Source organism: Sciurus carolinensis, unplaced genomic scaffold (assembly GCF_902686445.1).
Source record: "Sciurus carolinensis unplaced genomic scaffold, mSciCar1.2, whole genome shotgun sequence".
Taxonomy (NCBI): domain Eukaryota; kingdom Metazoa; phylum Chordata; class Mammalia; order Rodentia; family Sciuridae; genus Sciurus; species Sciurus carolinensis.
The window spans coordinates 23,787-42,400 of NW_025920187.1; the positions used below are offsets into that span (position 1 = coordinate 23,787).

General features: G+C 41.5%; 1 pseudogene; it reads right to left on the reverse strand.

Annotated features, from left to right (window-relative positions):
• Positions 1–4,354: 4,354 nt before the first annotated feature.
• LOC124974880 (kelch-like protein 15) lies at positions 4,355–6,396 on the reverse strand (annotated as a pseudogene).
• Between the last annotated feature and the right edge of the window lie 12,218 nt (positions 6,397–18,614).

The following is an 18,614-nucleotide window of genomic DNA, read 5'->3' on the forward strand; positions in this document are numbered from 1 at the left end:
AGAAGTATTGGAATGAGCTCTTCTTTAAAAGTTTTGTAGAACTCGGCTGAGAACCCATCTGGTCCTGGACTTTTCTTTGTTGGTAGGCTTTTGATGACTTCTTCTATTTCATTACTTGAAATTGGTCTGTTTAAATTGTGTATGTCCTCCTCGTTCAGTTTAGGCAATTCATATGTCTCTAGAAACCTGTTGATGTCTTCAAAATTTTCTATTTTGTTGGAGTATAGATTTTCAAAACAGCTTCTAATTATGTTTTGTATTTCAGTCGTGTCTGTTGTGATATTTCCTTGTTCATTCCGAATTTTAGTGATTTGGGTTTTCTCTCGTCTTCTCTTTGTTAGTGTGGCTAAAGGCTTATCAATTTTGTTTATTTTTTCGAAGAACCAACTATTTATTTTGTCAATTTTTTGTATTGTTTCTTTTGTTTCAATTTCGTTGATTTCAGCTCTGAGTTTAACTATTTCCTGTCTTCTACTACTTTTGGTGTTGGTCTGTTCTTCTTTTTCTAGGGCTTTGAGCTGTAGTGTTAGGTTGTTTATTTTTTGAGTTTTACTTCTTTTATTAAACGCACTCCATGAAATAAATCTTCCTCTAAGTACCGCTTTCATAGTGTCCCAGAGATTTTGATATGATGTTTCTTTGTTCTCGTTTATCTCTAAGAATTTTTTAATTTCCTTCCTAATATCTTCTGTTATCCATTCATCATATAATAGCATATTGTTTAATCTCCAGGTGTTGGAGTAGTTTCTGTTTTTTACTCTTTCATTAATTTGTAACTTCAATCCATTATGATCTGATAGAATACAAGGTAGTGTCTCTATCTTCTTGTATTTGCTGACATTAGCTTTGTGGCATAATATATGGTCTATTTTAGAGAAGAATCCATGTGCTGCTGAGAAGAAAGTGTATTCGCTCTTGGTTGGATGGTATATTCTATAAATGTCTGTTAAGTCTAAATTATTGATTGTGTTATTGAGATCTATGGTTTCTTTGTTCAATTTTGGTTTGGAAGATCTGTCCAGTGGTGAGAGAGGCATGTTAAAATCACCTAGTATTATTGTGTTATGGTCTATTTGGTTTCTAAAATTGAGAAGGATTTGTTTCACATACATGGATGAGCCACTGTTTGGGGCATAGATGTTTATGATTGTTATATCTTGCTGATTTATGCTTCCCTTAAGCAGTATGAAATGTCCTTCTTTATCCCTTCTGACTGACATTGGCTTGAAGTCCACATTATCTGAAATGAGGATGGATACTCCAGCTTTTTTGCTGAGTCCATGTGCATGGTATGTTTTTCCCCATCCTTTCACCTTTAGTCTATGGGTATCTCTTTCTATGAGGTGAGTCTCTTGCAGGCAACATATTGTTGGATCTTTCTTTTTAATCCAATCTGCCAGTCTAGGACTTTTGATTGATGAATTCAGGCCATTAACATTCAGGGTTATTATTGAGATATGATTTGTATTCTCGGTCATTTGGTTCATATTTAAAATTTTATTTATTTATTTATTTATTTTTTGACACATCTTGGTTCCTCCTTTATTTGACAGTTCCTTTAGGATAATTCCTCCCTTTGCTGATTTGCTTCTTTGTTTTTTATTTCTTCCTCATGAAATATTTTGCCGAGAATGTTCTGTAATGCTGGCTTTCTTTTTGTAAATTCTTTTAGCTTTTGTTTATCATGGAAAGGTTTTATTTCATCGTCAAATTTGAAGGTAAGCTTTGCTGGGTATAAGATTCTTGGTTGGCATCCATTTTCTTTCAGAGTTTGAAAAATGTTGTTCCAGGCCCTTCTAGCTTTTAGGGTCTGGATTGAAAAATTTGCTGATATCCGTATTGGTTTCCCCCTGAATGTAATTTGGTTCTTTTCTCTCACAGCCTTTAAAATTCTGTCTTTATTTTGTATGTTAGGTATTTTCATTATAATGTGCCTTGGTGTGGGTCTGTTGTAATTTTGTGTATTTGGAGTCCTATAAGCCTCTTGGACTTGATTTTCCATTTCATTCTTCAGATTTGGGAAATTTTCTGATATTATTTCTTCAAATAGATTGTTCATTCCTTTGGTTTGTTTCTCTAAGCCTTCCTCAATCCCAATAATTCTCAAATTTGGCCTTTTCATGATATCCCATAGTTCTTTCAGATTCTGTTCATGATTTCTTACCATCTTCTCTGTTTGTTCAACTTTGTTTTTGAGGTTAAATATTTTGTCTTCAATATCTGAAGTTCTGTTTTCCAGGTGTTCTATCCTATTGGTTATGCTTTCTATGGAGTTCTTAATTTGGTTTATTGTTTCCTTCATTTCAAGGATTTCTGTTTGTTTTTTTTTTCAATATCTCTAACTCTTTATTGAAATGATCTTTTGCTTCCTGAATTTGCTCTGTTAACTGTCGATTGGTGCGATCATTCAATGCCTGCATTTGCTCTTTCATCTCATCATTCAGTGCCTGCATTTGCTCTTTCATCTCATCGTTTGCTTCCCTAATCATTTTAATTATGTACATTCTGAACTCCCTTTCTGTCATTTCTTCTGCCATGCTGTCGTTGGATTCTATTGATGTAACATCTAGATATGTTTGGGGCATTTTCTTCCCTTGTTTTCTCATATTGTTCAGGAATCAGTGGGTCATTAAGATATTGCAGATTTCCTCTATTGACTTATAATGTCCCTGAAGATTGCTAGTATATCCCCTCTTATCCTTCAGTAGCCTGAAGTCTTGGAGGAAGTTGATAATGCAGAGCTCCACGAAGAAGCTGCCTCTCTAGGGTGGTGACCCTCAGGTGGCGTATATTCCCTGCTAGTGGGCAGAGGTGCCTCCACTTGTTGACCAATGGTCATCCAACGGGGAACTAGGCTGCAGGCTGAGGCAAGGCATATTTGTGCCTGTGTCTCTGGTTTAACCGTCCCTGTGGGAAAACCTCTCCCGGTAGGGAAGACTCACTCGGTGGTAACGTCTCGCTGGTCAGTTCTCCTCCTAGAGGTTCCCCTCAATCTACAACTACTACCTGGGCTGGGCTGTCTTCCTCTGCAACATTCCCAGGGGCCCGGACCTACCTCCTGGGCCTGGGAGCCTCACCCTCTGCTGGCGAGTCTCCTTAGGCTGCCTCTCCCAGAGAATCTGCCAGCAGTCCTGGAAACTTCGCTCCGCCCCTAGGCGTGTCTCTGTGCGGCTCTTCCAGCAAGAAGCCACCTAGCTCCTGGGACCCTGCTCTGCACCTAATCTCCTGGCTAATGCGGCCCCTCCTCTGAGCCACCACCTGGAGCTCGTACAATAGCTCCGATACCCAGAGACCCGCCACACACCTCCTCCTCCGCACAGTGGCCCGGTTTCCGACGCAGTCACTAGGAGTCCAAGCAACTCACTTCGCGTCTCCTCCTCCCGCCCACCGCCCGTAGCCCTAGGCAGTCACTCCAAGCCCAAGTGACCCGCCCTGTTCCTCCTCCTCCTCCTCGGGGTAGCCCCCCGGGTGTTCAGGGGCGGTGGCTCTGAGACCAAGTGACCCACCGCGCTCCTCCTCCAGGCAGGCCACCGGTGTTCAGGAGCGGTCGCTTTGAGTGCAATCAACTCACCACTCGCCTCCTCCTCTGGCAACCGCCTGTAGCTCTGATGCAGTCACTCCTAGACCAAGCGACCCGCCGCGCTTCTCCTCTTCCTCCGGGCAACCCCCCGGTGTTCAGAGGCGGTTGTTCTGAGTTCAAACAGCTCACCACGCAGCTCCTCCTCTGGCAACCGCCTGTGGCTCTGATGCAGTCACTCCTAGACCAAGCGACCCGCTGCGCTTCTCCTCTTCCTCCAGGTAACCCCCTGGTGTTCGGAAGCGATTTATCTGAGTCTAAACAGCTCACCATGCAGCTCCTCCTCAGGCAGCCGCCCGGAGCCCCAGTGGTTGCTCCGAGTCCAAGCGCTATGCTGAGCCGCCTCCTCTACGATGATCCCAGTTGTAAGTGTTTACTGCTCCAGCGGGGGGAGGTGGGTCTTGCCGAGCAACTCTAATTCACAAATTCCCTGCGTTCCGGGGCTACCGCCCCATCTGGGACGCCTTCCCAATGGGAGAGACTCACCCGGTGGCTTTGAGTTGGTCCCAAGTCTCTCACTATCTCCTCTTTTGAATCCTGCGTCCTGGAGCAACGTGAAATACAGCCACCCTCTAGGCCGCCATCTTGAAAATCCTCTATTTTATTTTTAATTTTATTTGTCCTTTCTTGTTTATCTTTTTCTCTCCTTCCTTCTTCCCTCCCTCCCTCTCTTCCTTTCCTCCCTCCCTCTCTTCCTTCCTGGTATTACCTAAATTCTAAAAAAGTGTTTGCATGCTGCACTGCAGGGTCAGAGCTTGTCATGTACCACTCCGATTCTCACTCATCCAGTACATAGTCCGGAAAATGCAGGTTGCATACTTTTAAACCATCGAGCTTGCAGGGCATCCCGGGGTACTCATCTTCCTTCCATTTGTTTTCATTCTGATCAAAAGCGAGAATGGAATCACTGTAATGACCATTATAATAAAGGCCCCCAAGAACCATTATTTGTTTTTCTAACACAGTCACACCATGGCCACTTCTACCAATTGGCATGGATGCCAAGATGGTCCACTGATCAGTCTCTGGGTTGTACACTTCTGTGAAAGGGCAGCCCTGAGATTCAAAAGAGGCCCTCAAGATCACACAGATGCACTGAAGATGTAAAGTTTGCCGTTGTAAGAAATCATCTTATGAAAGCATGTTGCGTAATTCATCTTGCTCTTATTCTTCCAGCAGTTGGTAACTACTTGAGTTATCCTGGTCAGCTGTTCTATGGTCCCTTCTTTACTGGGGTCAAACACACACACTTGCTTAGAAGTGGAAGATGAGGTGATTCCTCCAGTGATAAACAACTTGTTATCGAGCACTGTCCCCTAATGTCCATATTTATTAACTGGATAAGGATCCACAAATTCCCACTTATCATTGGTGATGTCATATCTCTCTGTTGAATAGAAAGTCTCATCTCTGGTTCTGCCTGCTACAGCATAAATGAACTTCCCAATAACACCAACTGCAAATTCTGAACGTGGTACAGACATGTCTGCCATCTGCAACCAAGAGTTTTGTCTTGGGTCATACCTGAACACTTTAGAAGAAGCATGGAATTCGCCATCTGGGCCCAGTTCTTCACCGCCCCCCCAACAGGAAAACAAAGTTATTGATGATAGCAAGGCAGTCTGGCCATAGAGATACTTGTGGGCCCTCCAGTTCCCACCAGACTCTTGGCTTCTTTAAGAGAAGTATTTTGCTGTTAACCATGCTATGTCCAATCATTCCACAGAATGCTGTAGTTTGTGGTTTGGCAGAACGAATGCGGCTTGATTTCATATCTAACAAAGGCTGATGGTGAACGTTCTGAAAGTAATTCAATGCTTGGTCAACTTCATAGCGCAGCTGTTGGGAATATCTATAAAATTCTGATGTTTTAACCTTCTCAAAAACACTGGACGGGGTCATCAAACGAAACCCGATGTTCTGAATGATGGTATCGGTATGTCTCCAGTGTCTTCTACAATAGAGCCTCATACAGCTCTATCTCTGGGAAACTGCTCAGATGATCATTATCCAAATAAGACATGAGCTTCTTAAAGCTCAGATAGGACAAGAAGTCAGGCCTGGACATGAGTGGCCCAAAGTTGTCTAGCAGAAAGGTGTCCAGCTTATCCCTGACACCCTTGATGTTTACACCAAAATCATCTAAGAGTCTCATTATTTCTGCACAATTTTGTTTTTTCTTTTCTTTTCTTTTTTTTTTTTGGTGCTGGAGATCGAACCCAGGGCCTTGTGCTTGCAAGGCAAGCACTCTGCCGACTGAGCTATCTCCCCAGCCTCTGCACAATTTTCTAAGCAGATTTTGGCTAAGAGAAAAGAGCAGCAGAACTTCACCACTTCTACAAGTCGCACATACATGGCAGCCTGAAGAATTTCATGAACAGCATTCATACTCAGTTCTATAGTTCCAAAGTACAGAAATCGAAGGAGGTGGCTGAAACCAGTAGCAGTTAGACCTTTCAAATGAATTTTGTCCTGATCTCTTCCCTCATGTCTGCAGTAAACATAATTCTGAAGTAATCACTTTGGGTGGCCAAGAGTGCTTTATGGGCCTGGAACTGATGATCTTCAATAACCAGAGTGACATCAAGAAGCAATCCCTCCTCATACAGTGCTCTGAACCCAGCAGAGACACTGGTGTCATGGATGGAGGAACAGAATCCTCCCACGTCCCCTGCCATGAATCACCTCGAGGGTCCTGTCCAGCCTCTAGTGGACCGCAGTCTGCATCAGGAAGAAGCGGGCCAGCCGGCCGAACGGTGGGCGGTCGGGCGCCGGGAAGGCACTCGACAGGCTCCTCCAACGTCTGCAAGGGGCCGCTCCTGGGCCAGGCAGGAGTGCTCCAGCGGGCGGCGGGTCTGCGTGCCTGCGGACCCCTCGGAACCAGTCCTGGGAAAGAAAACAACAGCACTGAGTCGCGAGTCCAGACAGTCCGGCTAGGCGCAAGGCGGCACGGCGTTGGGGCCCGGGCCGGCCTTGCCAATGCCGGGGGCCTCGCAGGGCCCAGCCGGGGGCTAGGCGGGAGGGCCGACTTGCGGCCACGAGCCGGGGAAGGGGATGAGGGGCCGTGGACAGCAGGAGAAGGGCCAACGGTGGCGGTGTCGCCGATGGTGGCGGTGTCGCCGAAGGCGTCTTCGGGCTTCTCACTGGTAGTTTTAAGAAAGAGAAAATTAAGCAGGAATCCTAGTTACAGCATTCCTGGTGTACCTGGTGGAAGGTAACTTGAGAGAATTTGTTCAGTTCTGCAGTGAGGAGAACGCAGAGGCCTGAGTAGCTGACATGTTCTGAGGACAATTTTTTCACCAAGGTAGAACCACCTGAAAGGGACACAACTGAGACGTGAACCAAGATTAGCCCAAGTCACATGGATAAATTCAGGGGCAGCTGAGTAAAAACACGGCGCTGCTCTCTGAGAATGGTGTCATGTAAAAAAACCTCAAGATGAGATTATTTTAGATTATGTAGTGGGCTTTAAATCCAGTGAAGAGGGTCTTTGTGAGAGATGGAAGAGAAGACACACAGAGGAAGAATCCCAGGTGAAGATGGAGGTAGACACTGAAGGGATGCAGTCACAAGTCAAGAAACACCTACGCGTCCACTGGTTTCCAGGAGAGGTGAGGATGGATTCCACCCTAGAGCATCCTGTGGAGCATGGCCCTACTGACACCTTGATTCTGGTCTTCTGGCATCAAGAACCATGAGGCAGTAGGTTCCTGAATTTTAGCATGCCCGAGGTCATGGTGCTTATTATGGCAGCCACAGGAAGCTGATACGGTGCTCTTTAATCCATGCACATGACTTCTTCCTGAGCTTGCGAGTATCCCCTCTTAGTTGGTGTCCGCCATTTCCATTGTGCCCAGCTGAAGTTTTCTAACAACATTCAGGACCTCATCCTTCCTCGGGGGATCTCTAAGTTCTAGTCATCTTGTGGTAGGGAGAGTCAAGGACAGTTTCTTCAAAAAAAAATCAGCACAGAACTCAGATCGCCTCTCCTATTCCATTTGATTGTCATGTAGAAACATTAAATCAGAGTGCTGCCTCTGAAAGGAATTGGAGACTTTTGTAAATTTCTTCGCACCACCAGCCTTGCCTAGGAATCTGCAGAATTTAGCCAGGTTCCTCCTGGAGAGGTGGTGGTGAGAGCAGGGCAGGGAGGGAGGCAGAGGAGGCCTGAGGTCATCCTTCGCCCCAGGGAAGCAGTGATGCTCCATTTAATGGCACTGCCGGATGGGGTCACATCTCTGCCTTGAACACAATGTTCAGAAGCCTGAGAAACTAAACAAAGTTCTGGGCTTTGCTTCTCACATCATTAAACTTAATGGCATGCATATTTCCCATCAATCAACTGAGTTCTATTGATTTTTAAGAACCAAAAACATTTATAATTGTCTTACCAAATTTACAGGGACCCTTGTCTGCATCACTGTGTGCAGCCAGGTGGATCTTTCAGGGACAAAGGAACTCTGCTTTCTCTCGAAGATTTTCCCACAATCCTCTGATAATGGCTACAGCTACAGCAGATATGGCAACCCATCTCCACACATTTTTAGTGGGTTTCTTTCAAGCAATATCCAATGCAATTTCATCCCTTTGAAATAGTTGTAAGCTTTGTTTTAATTCTGGAATTCAACCTGTTTCAGTTTAAGTTATGGCGAAAACCTTAGCTCCGTAGACATTCAACAATGCTCTTTCCTCTTTGTTTAGCTCCTTTTTCTTATTTCATTTTTGTCTTGGTTATTTGCTTGAGGTTAATTTTCTTTGTTTCTTCTTCAGTTTAAATGAGTTTGTGCTGTTTGACCTCTAGGGCTGCTGAGAAAATTGTAACTGGAATCTCTTTTTCATGTCTGTCTTATATCCATTTTCTTTATTTCTTCCCTTTTTTGTGGTGTTGGGGTTTCAATCCAGTGCCCCTTCATGCTAGGTAAGTGCTCTACCACTGAGTTACACCTGCTACCCTGAGAATCAATTTTCTTTATTTTTTGTCTTTTGGTCCTGGAGATTGAACCCAGGGGCACTTAACTACTGAGCCACATCCCCAGTCCCCTTTTTAAAAATTTGAGAGAGTTACACTAGATTGCTTACAGCCTCACTAAGTTGCTGAGGCTGGTTTTGAACCTGTGCTCCTCCTGCCTCCGGAGGCGCTGGGATTGGAGGCGTGTGCCACTGTGACCAGTGTCGGGGTTTCGGCCGGACCCCTGGCCCTAGGTGGAGCCTGGCCAAGATGGCGCCTGGCAAGCTGCCAGTGCGGTTGAAAAACTGCTATTCTGCACGCAAACAACTAACTTCACCTTGAGGAAGTCTCAGTAATTGGTCAGGGCCTCTGCATGATTCTTGCGTGATTCTTAGGTGCTTCAAGTTATACCCATATACGTCTATCTTCTCCCCACATATCATGAATATTCTAATTAGTTGATATAACCTATATAAGTGACAATAACTTCCCTAAAAGAAGAAGAAGAATCTGCTGTTAATAAAGAAGTTTGCCACCCATCACGTCTCCGGGTGGTTCTTGCTGGCGAGAGCGACAAGTGGTGCCGAAACCCGGGAATCTTACGTGCCGCGGAGAGGTGAGTGAGGTGAGCAACGGATCGGTGAAAGTGTGCACCCAGATCTGTCAGTGGACAGGGAGGTTTCCTAGAGACGAGAATATTGTGATTGCGATAAAGTTCCTAGGAACGAGAGGTTAAAGTTTCCTCAAAAAATGGGGAACGAGGTTGCTAGATATCGAATGGAAGGTCCCTTGAAAGAAATTCTTAAAGCTAACGGCACTTCCTTAAAGACAAAAACCGCTCGGGCATTTTTAAAGCAGGTAGAGGAGATTTCACCTTGGTTTCTGGAGGAAGGATTGCTAACTATCCCACAGTGGGAACACCCGGGGGAAGATTTAAAGCGTTGTCCGGTCACACTCCCGGGGACGTTAGCAGTTTGGTCATTAGTCAGAACTTGTTTGCGTTCCCCTCGGGAGGCTTTACAAAAGGCAGTTGCGCAGGGAGAGGAAGTGTTAGAAAAGGTAAAAGAAGAGTCACAAAAGGGCTCTGTTAGCGCTCAGTCAGATTCTGATGAGAGCGAAGAGGGACTCTCAGAGATGGAGTTAAATAAAATTAGTAAAGAAACAAAGTGTTCTCAAGCTGGTTCAATTAGTCAACAGACATTAAGGGAATTGGAGGGCATAGGGCAGCAGCTAGAAGACAAAAAAAAAGGCGTTACAAAAGGCTTTACAAGAGTTGAGCTTACAAAAATATACAGTGGCACAGTAAAAAAAAAAAAAAAAAAAGGAGAAAGTACAAATAAAACCACAAACAGAGCACAAAGAGGAAAATCAGTTTAGGGGAGGGTCCCCCTAGGCAGAGAGCTCAGCAGCTCCATTCCTTAAAAGTAATAAAAAATAATGTTTTGTGATTTTCTGCATTCAAACCTAACCTGATTTCTCAACCAGGTAAAAAAAGGGTTAAAAAGTCCTGGGTGATCCTCCCTCCCCTCTGCCTGGCCTTGTCAAAGCCTGCAATGGAATGTAAATTACAGCAGTCTCAGCGGGAAGGAGGAGGGGTAACCTGAAGAAAAAAAAAAAAAAAAAGGGTGTCCGTTTTAAACTTAACTAACTTATTTTCTAGGATTCTTTGTTTGTTTTGTTTTTCTTTGATGCTGTATTTTTGAGCTCATAATTTTGATCCTACATACCTAGGTTAATGATTTTTTTCTTTTTGATCAGTTCTATTTTTTATTCAACTGAAGTTTTTAAACAGCTGTTTCATTGCAATGAACATTTACCTATAAAGTTACAAGGCCTTTGATTTTGTGTTATGTGTTATGTTGTGCTGTCTAATGTCATGTTTTGTCTGCGTCAAAACTGAGCGCTCTTAAAATTAAAATTTAAAAATGGATCCAAATACTTTTATTCACGTGATTTAAAAGGTTCAATTTAAATTGGGTAAACTAATGAAAGTAAAATATCTTTGAAAATAACTTGCAAGTCTCCAGGTGGTCAAACTAATGAAATGTTAATGTTAAACAATGTCTAATATCAATTGCTTCTAGGACTTATCTTCAGCAGGAAAGAGGCAGCAGATCCTGTTCAGGACACTTGTCTGATATCTCGGTTTTTATAAAATAAATAAATTAGAGTTAACATGTATGGGATTACTCAAATGTGTTTGTAGAGACGTCTGGTTAATTTACAAAGTTAAAATGCTAATTGTTAAATAACATCAAGTACTTTTAACTCCTTAAATTACATGGGGTAACATACTTAAACATTATTGGTGTTTTCATAGGTTGGTAAATAAGAAGGGTTTACGATTACTTTGTGTCCTCACTAAACTAAAAACAAGGTTACTAAGAGTTATGTCCTAACAAGTGGAATTCTATATATAAAGGGTCCCAAAAGTTTCAACTGTGTTTCAATTAAGAGTACTATAAACAACAAAATATTTAATCTTATTAAAATAGAGTGATTTATCTAAATTCAAAAATTTCATAAGAGTTGTTTCAGAATGTGAACAAAAAGGGGTCAACAGATAGGAAAGAGAAAATAAAAGGGTCTGGATATGGAAATATATTTAGTAAAAGAGAAAAGGAAATGTTTCTGGGTAAAAAAGTGCTTGTATGATGAAATACATGAGGGTCTAAGTAAGTGCTAAGAACGTCTATGTAAATAAAGGGCAAGTTTCAACATGTAAACAGCCAAAGCTATTTAAGGTTTCTCCTAAGGTGAAATACTAATGTTCTGATATAAGCCAAAGTTTAATCTATATGGTAAAATGACATGGTAAAATGACAAGGATTTCTTAGAAACACTAATTTACTCTTAACTTTGTGTCTATTAAGTTTTATTCTTTAGAACAATTGTCTTAAAAATAGGGGTTTATACAATTATGGTTAAGCAACTGTTAAAGATTGTACTACGTTATAAAGTCTAAATTTTTCTTTAAAAACTAAAATTGGTAAGAACCAATTCCTCACTAAAATTAAAATAACTCTAACCACAGATGTACCTTATAACCCACAAAAACAAAGTATTGTCGAACATACACATCTCACCCTCAAAAATGCTCTTTATAAACAAAAAGGGGGAATAGAGGAGACCTTCAGGTCCCCTAAAGATAAACTTTCTCTTTGTCTCTTTGTTTGGGGTTTTTTAACTCTGGGTAATAAGGGTAACTCGGTGCTTTACTGGAGCTGCGGCTCAGTTTGTGTGTTTCCACGGAATAAACTAACTTACAACCTCTTTTTAGTCTCTTAGGAGGAACAGTTCAACTATGTAACAAAACAACTGCTTCTCTCAATTGTACTTCAGATTTGTGCTATCTCTCAATGTTAAAATGCTTCTAGGTTCCTGCTGGCAGACTTAATGTGTGTTCCTACCTTCCTACCAGTCCCAGTCTATGTTACAGATGATGAATTGCCAGTATTGCTGTCTAGAAACAAGAGGGACTTTGGAATCACCGCAGCAGTCATTACCGCCATAGTTGCATCAGCGGCAGCAGCCACTGCGGCAGCTGTAGCCTTAACTACGTCTGTACAATCTGCAGCCACAATCAATAAGGTGGTTCAACAGACTGCTACTGCCTTATCTACTCAGCAGACAGTGGATCAACACTTCAAAGCAGGGATTCTTTTAGTGAACCAGCGAGTGGACTTACTTCAAGAACAAATGGACATTTTGCAGGAACTGTTAAGCGTAGGATGCATTTATCACCTAAGAGGACTTTGTGTTACACCCATAGCTTATCATAACTTCAGCTATGCAGCAAATTTGTCTAGAATCTTGTCTGTTCAGCTACGTTCCAACTGGTCTTATGAATTTGATAATCTTACAGCTATTCTTAGATCTCAAATTGTTAGCCTTAACGCTACTAGAGTTGATGTAGCTCCTATGTCTGAAGTACTAAATTGGTTATCCTCCTCTTTCAGTTTTATTAAGCAGTGGGCTGGTACGGGAGCATTATGCATGCTTATGATCATTACTGTTATCTTCCTCTCACGCACTATCATGCGTGTGCGCCAGAGTCAAGCGAGAGATCGTATCATCTTCCATCAGGCCATGGCTGCCCTAGAGGCCGGCAGCTCCCCACAAGTGTGGCTCGCGAGGCTGGACCATTGACCAGACGGGTAAGGAAGGCGGTGACACCGTACCGACCTAAGACAGGAGCTGTAGCATGCTCTACAGTTATCCGATGACGGGTAAGGACGGTGGTTGACCACTCCGCCTAAGACAGGCTTGGTCCCGAGCTTTTCTTTTAAAAGAAAAAAGGGGGAACTGTCGGGGTTTCGGCCGGACCCCTGGCCCTAGGTGGAGCCTGGCCAAGATGGCGCCTGGCAAGCTGCCAGTGCGGTTGAAAAACTGCTATTCTGCACGCAAACAACTAACTTCACCTTGAGGAAGTCTCAGTAATTGGTCAGGGCCTCTGCATGATTCTTGCGTGATTCTTAGGTGCTTCAAGTTATACCCATATACGTCTATCTTCTCCCCACATATCATGAATATTCTAATTAGTTGATATAACCTATATAAGTGACAATAACTTCCCTAAAAGAAAGAAGAAGAATCTGCTGTTAATAAAGAAGTTTGCCACCCATCACGTCTCCGGGTCGTTCTTGCTGGCGAGAGCGACAGACCAGTTTATTTTAAGTTATTGCTCATCAATCTTTTTTTTTCCTGCCTTGTTATACTATTCAAAATAGGTCCACTTGTTTGCATAGCATAAAAAAGAAGCATTTAAAATAAGCAAGTTCTCAAAAACGGTTTCCCCTCATTTGATGTTTTATCAGCAAACATGCCTTACCCATAATTCTGGTCTAACCTGTAATTGTTCTTGAAGTTTCCAGTTTTCTTTGATAACAGTCCCCTAGTATGGAGTAACCTCAGTCCAGTTCCTAATTTTCATTCTATTTAACTTATATCAAGATCAACAAGTAATCATTGCACCTCTTGTACAATTAAGAAAACCAGGACTCACACTGAGGTGATTCTTCTGAATGAGACACCTGTAAATTCAGGAGCTGGCGATCGCTTTCCAGCTTCAGAAGTCTGGAGGGTAAATTCTGCATATGAGGTAACATTCAGGAGCTAGAAACTCTATCCTTAGGATTATAAACTGAGGCCTACTAATTTTGGGCTGTGTGATGATTGTCAGGTGATAGAACCCTTCTGTGCCATTTTCCTGTTCTAGAAATGGGAAAGATAATGGTGTTCACTGCATAAAGTTTCCAAAGGGATTAAATGAGTCACATACAGGAAGTGCTGGGCCGTCACCTTCCTTATGGAAATTCAGGTGTTGGTTCTTGGTGTTCAGATGGAACACCTTTTCTTTGAGGTAGATTTCCCACAATCCCAATAAAGATCCTCTAAATCTAAAGTGTGGTCTAGACTCCTCCAAGATACCCTTTCATCAGGTCTACTGGGTCCAAATTATTTTCATAACGAGATTAAGAATCATTTGCTCTTTCAGTTTTACTGTTTTATGGGCCTACAGTGGGGTTTTCAGGAGCAAGAAGATACGTGATGACATCACTTGAGGGACTGAGAAGACGTGCTTGTGTATACTTGTATCTTAACATTTTCTTAGTTTAAATGTCTTCTTTCTTCTTCTTTTTGTAGATGGGGCATCACTCAGTTGCCTCGGCAGGCCTTGAATGTGCAGTCCTCCTGTGTCAGCCTCCCAAGTAGCTGGGTTTACAGCCGCCCAGCCCTGCTTGGTAAATAATATGGTAAATAATGATAGATATAGCTCACATAGACAAAAGGTGTCTGGCAACTATATTAGTCAAGATTCTCCAGGGAGTCATAAACAACAGAGCGTGTGCCTAGATCTATGCATATACACTTGCACACAGCAAAACACCATGTCCCTGAATTACCCCTTGCTGTTCTCCAAAACCCAGTCGAGTTTTGGGGACAATGAGAGCAAGCCTGGGTGGGAAAGTCCAGGTGCATGCTGCCTTGAAGGATGCTGGCTTTCTCTTGTGCACACTGAGGCTATGGTAAGCCAGTGTTGTCTGTGGAAAGGGACTTTATTGCATGGACACTGGGACAGTCACTCCTTGGGACGCTGGTCACACATACAAACTAAACAGCTATTGCTGGTGATGCCATTGCTTCTGCCGCCATCATACAAAATCTCTCTCCCAGTGGGGACAGGCAAGGAGCCGAGGCCACTCTGGAAAGGACACCTGCCCCTTCCTCCACCAGGGAGAGGAGACACTGCTTGGTGCTTAGCTCTGCGAGGGAGGTGGTGCTCTCGGTTAGTCTGTCAGCATGGAACCTTCCAGAAACAGTCTCTGATTTCTTGTGAAGTTTCTGCAGTAAACCAATGGCCCAGAACTCAGTCCAAGTCCAACAAGCTCAGATCCATGGAAACAGATTGTGTAACTCTCTGTACATGTGTAAAGGGCTCAGATCCGTTGACTTTCAGAGAGTAACCCTCAGTCCAAGGCCAGAGTCCCAAGGCCTGGGGAGGAGATGGGACAAGTCCTTGAGACTGAGAAACTGGAGTTCTGACGTTCCAGGGCAGGAGAAGGGTGCCCAGCTCCACGAGAGAAAGCAGTTTGTTCTCTGTGTCCTCAGCTGACCAGCTGGCCCCCACCGACACCCAAGGCAGATCTTCCTCTCTCAGTCCACTGCTCAAATGCCAAGGTTGCCAGAAACACCACACAGGTATTCCCAGAGAGAATGCTTGCAGCTCCCTGTGCCTGCTTAGCCCAGTCAGGCTTACATCGCAGGGACATCAATATAGTTTTATCTTTATTGATTCTTTTTACTTATGTATAGCATTAGGATACACTTTGACAAAATCACAAACGCATGGAAACTAATTTGCTCTAATTCTGTCCTCAGCACTTCCCTCTCCCCTCCCCCCTCCCCCATTCCCCTCCCTCTACTCTACTGATCTTTCTGCAATTTATTTATAGTTTTTGAAAAAAAAAATCGGTGTCTCGTGGATATACTTGGTGCTGGGACTCACTGCGGCGTATTTGTGCAAGTTGCATATGGAAGTTCCTCAGATTCATCCAACTCTTCTTCCCTTTTCTGTCCACCCTTCCTCCTTTTCAATTCCCTTTAGCTATTCTATTGCTCTTTTCTTTATTTTGATGAAATTCATTCTTTCTTTCTTTCTCTCTCTTTCTTTTCTTTCTTTCTTTGAGTCTTTAGGCATCCTGAGATCAGCTTTCTGAGAACTGCTACACTTGATTAATGCTCATTTGGTCTTTTAAATGAAGTTTTCTCAGTGGCTTGGGAGGCTGAGGCAAGAGGATCACGAGTTCAAAGCAACTTAGTGAGGCCCTAAGCAACTCAGTGAGACCCTCTCTCTAAATAAAATATAAAAAAGCGCTGGGGATGTGGCTCAGTGATTCAGTACCCCTGGGTTCAAACCCCTGGTAATAAATAAATAAATAAATAAATGAATAAATAAAAGAAGTTTTCTGCTCCAAGAAAGTTTTCTGATCTCAGCACAATTATATTGTCATTATAATCCCTTAAAAATTTAAACAAAATCCTTAGTGTCTCATTGACATTTCCAGAGGCACAAGGAATGTTTAAAGTGTTTTTATACTTTTAGAATAATTTTCTTTAGCATATTGGTTTATGCCCTTTGCAGACATTATAATGAAATAAAGTCATATATCTCTGATTGCATTTATTCACATAAGCCAGCAGTTGTATGCAAAACATTCCCTGGGGTCTCCAAACAGTTCACTCAGAGAGTGCAGTCAAGCCTGAGTCTTAGATACTCTCACTGGTGAAAGATTATTGGATCATTGTCAAGCAGTCTGTGGGTCAGCAAAATTTTAGGAAAAAAATTTCTTAAGCTACATTTTTAATTTATTAAATTAAATTGGCAAATCAATGACCAAAAATGCCTGCAAATTAATATGTTGTTGTGTTTTTAAAAATCAGCCTTTGCAATTTGCTTATTCCTGGTACTTTCTGTGTTTGCCAGTGCCCAGTCATCAGAGGACATGAACTGGGCCCCATAACTGCACTCCCTTTGAAGTACAGCTGGCTATTGCATTTGTTGTCTTAACTCAAGGTAATGCCCTCACAAGACAAAATAGGAAGAAGATAAGAAAAATAAAGAACTGGGTCAGAAAAAATTATTTTTGTGAGAGGCACTGAAATCATAGATGTCAAAACAAGGTACTCTTTTGAAGAGTACCTGGTGAGCAACCGGATGGTCAGTATCTTACTGGAATTTATCACTTGGGTGACAAGGACGAAATGCTAAAAAAATCATTGATGGGGTGCTAAAATATCATGTACAAAATATAAAAATATTAAATGCTCTTAACTAAAATATATTTAAACATTAGTTGTGTTTGTAATTTGGTTAATAAAAAGGTCTAAAATTTCTAAGGATAAAAAGGAAATAATTAAAACTTTATTATCATTCCAATAAAATAATTTCTTATGTCTGTTGAGTTTTATTATTTAGAAAAGCTAATTTTAAAGCAATTAAGATTTATAAAATTTTGGTTAAACTATAACTGTTATTTTAAAATACCACTTTACATTCCAGATTTCAAATTTCTCTTTAAAAATTAAATTTGGTTAATATAAAAATATCAATGACTACATTTTAATTAATTGTGATAATTATTACTGACTTGTTATGTTAATTGTATCTTTATTTCTCAAATAAACAATTGTTTAAAGTGTAAGATTTAAAAAGACATTTTACTCAGGTGATGCTCTCCAAACTAAAGCTTTCTACAATAGTGGTCTTGTACAAACTTATATAACAGTAACAACTTAATTAAATATTTAATTGTGTCATTTAATAATTTAGAATTAAATAAACATAAGTTACAAAATTTTTGTTATTCTCTACACTGAGAAGTAAACTTAACTATATTTCTAAAAGACAATTAAGAGACACTAGCTTATTTAAAGGTTAGCAATATGAGATATAAAAATATTTGGACACCTTCCCTCAAGAGGGGATTAAAACTCTCTTGCTGTTTCATGTTTCAGATATAATATTAAATTATTTTTCTCAATTTTTATGAGTCCAAGAAAAACTAGGCTATTGTCTAAAATTTAAGGTTAATGATACTCCAGTTTATGTCAACTTTTTTCTACAATTGTAAAAAATAAAAGAGGAAAAAAGCAGAACTTTATATAAACCCAGTAAGTCTCACAAAATTATTTCAATTTTTTAAAAAAATTGTGATATTAAAAGTCTTACCACTGCTGAGTGGCACATGCAGCAATAGAATGCACCAGGTTTTATAATACTATAGGGTAGAAGCTATATTTCCAACAAAACCAACCGGTCATCATGGAGACAACTGAAGGATCTAACCTTCAGGCTGGAGATGGTTCAACAAGGAGATCTTAAGTCTCCAACCACTATGTTTGTGGCCATGTTAGCTCTATTGAGCTGTCAGGTAATTGGAGTTCATGGGGAAACTTGTTATTCCTATTTCCCAGATCCACCTTTAATACACCCAGTGATGCGGACTGGAGAATCCATTCCAGTATCTACTAATGATATTCATATAATGGGAAATTTTACAGACAAACATATTACATGTATTCATGCTACTGGATTTAATTATACTGGTTCCAGTGGGAAATTACTATATGATGGTCCCATGATAAATATGCTGGCTATTTAAAGGTAGCTTTTGAAGAGTACCTAGGCCAGACAATCACACTGGCTCTTGGAACTTAAGATTATATGTTCAAACAGTTATTAAAATGAGACTTTTTAAATAACAAGCCTGTCATTTCTGCAGAACATCCACCAATACCTTATTGCCCCAATAGATCTGCAATAGAGGTTGGCATCTTTCTTAAATGGATGGAATGTGCAAATGTCTTGCCAGTACAACATAAAATTTCTAGAAATGGTGAATACAGTTTCGTTTGGTTCCCAAGAATCGATAAAAGACAACTACAGAAGGATACCATGACCCCTGGAGGTTTCATTGGTCATATTCTCACTTTCAGCGAAGGTGGTATTCAAAAAGACCTTTTGGCGTTTAATTCCTGCCTCAGATTTTCTCCATTTTACAGATGGCCCTATACCTGACTTTGTAG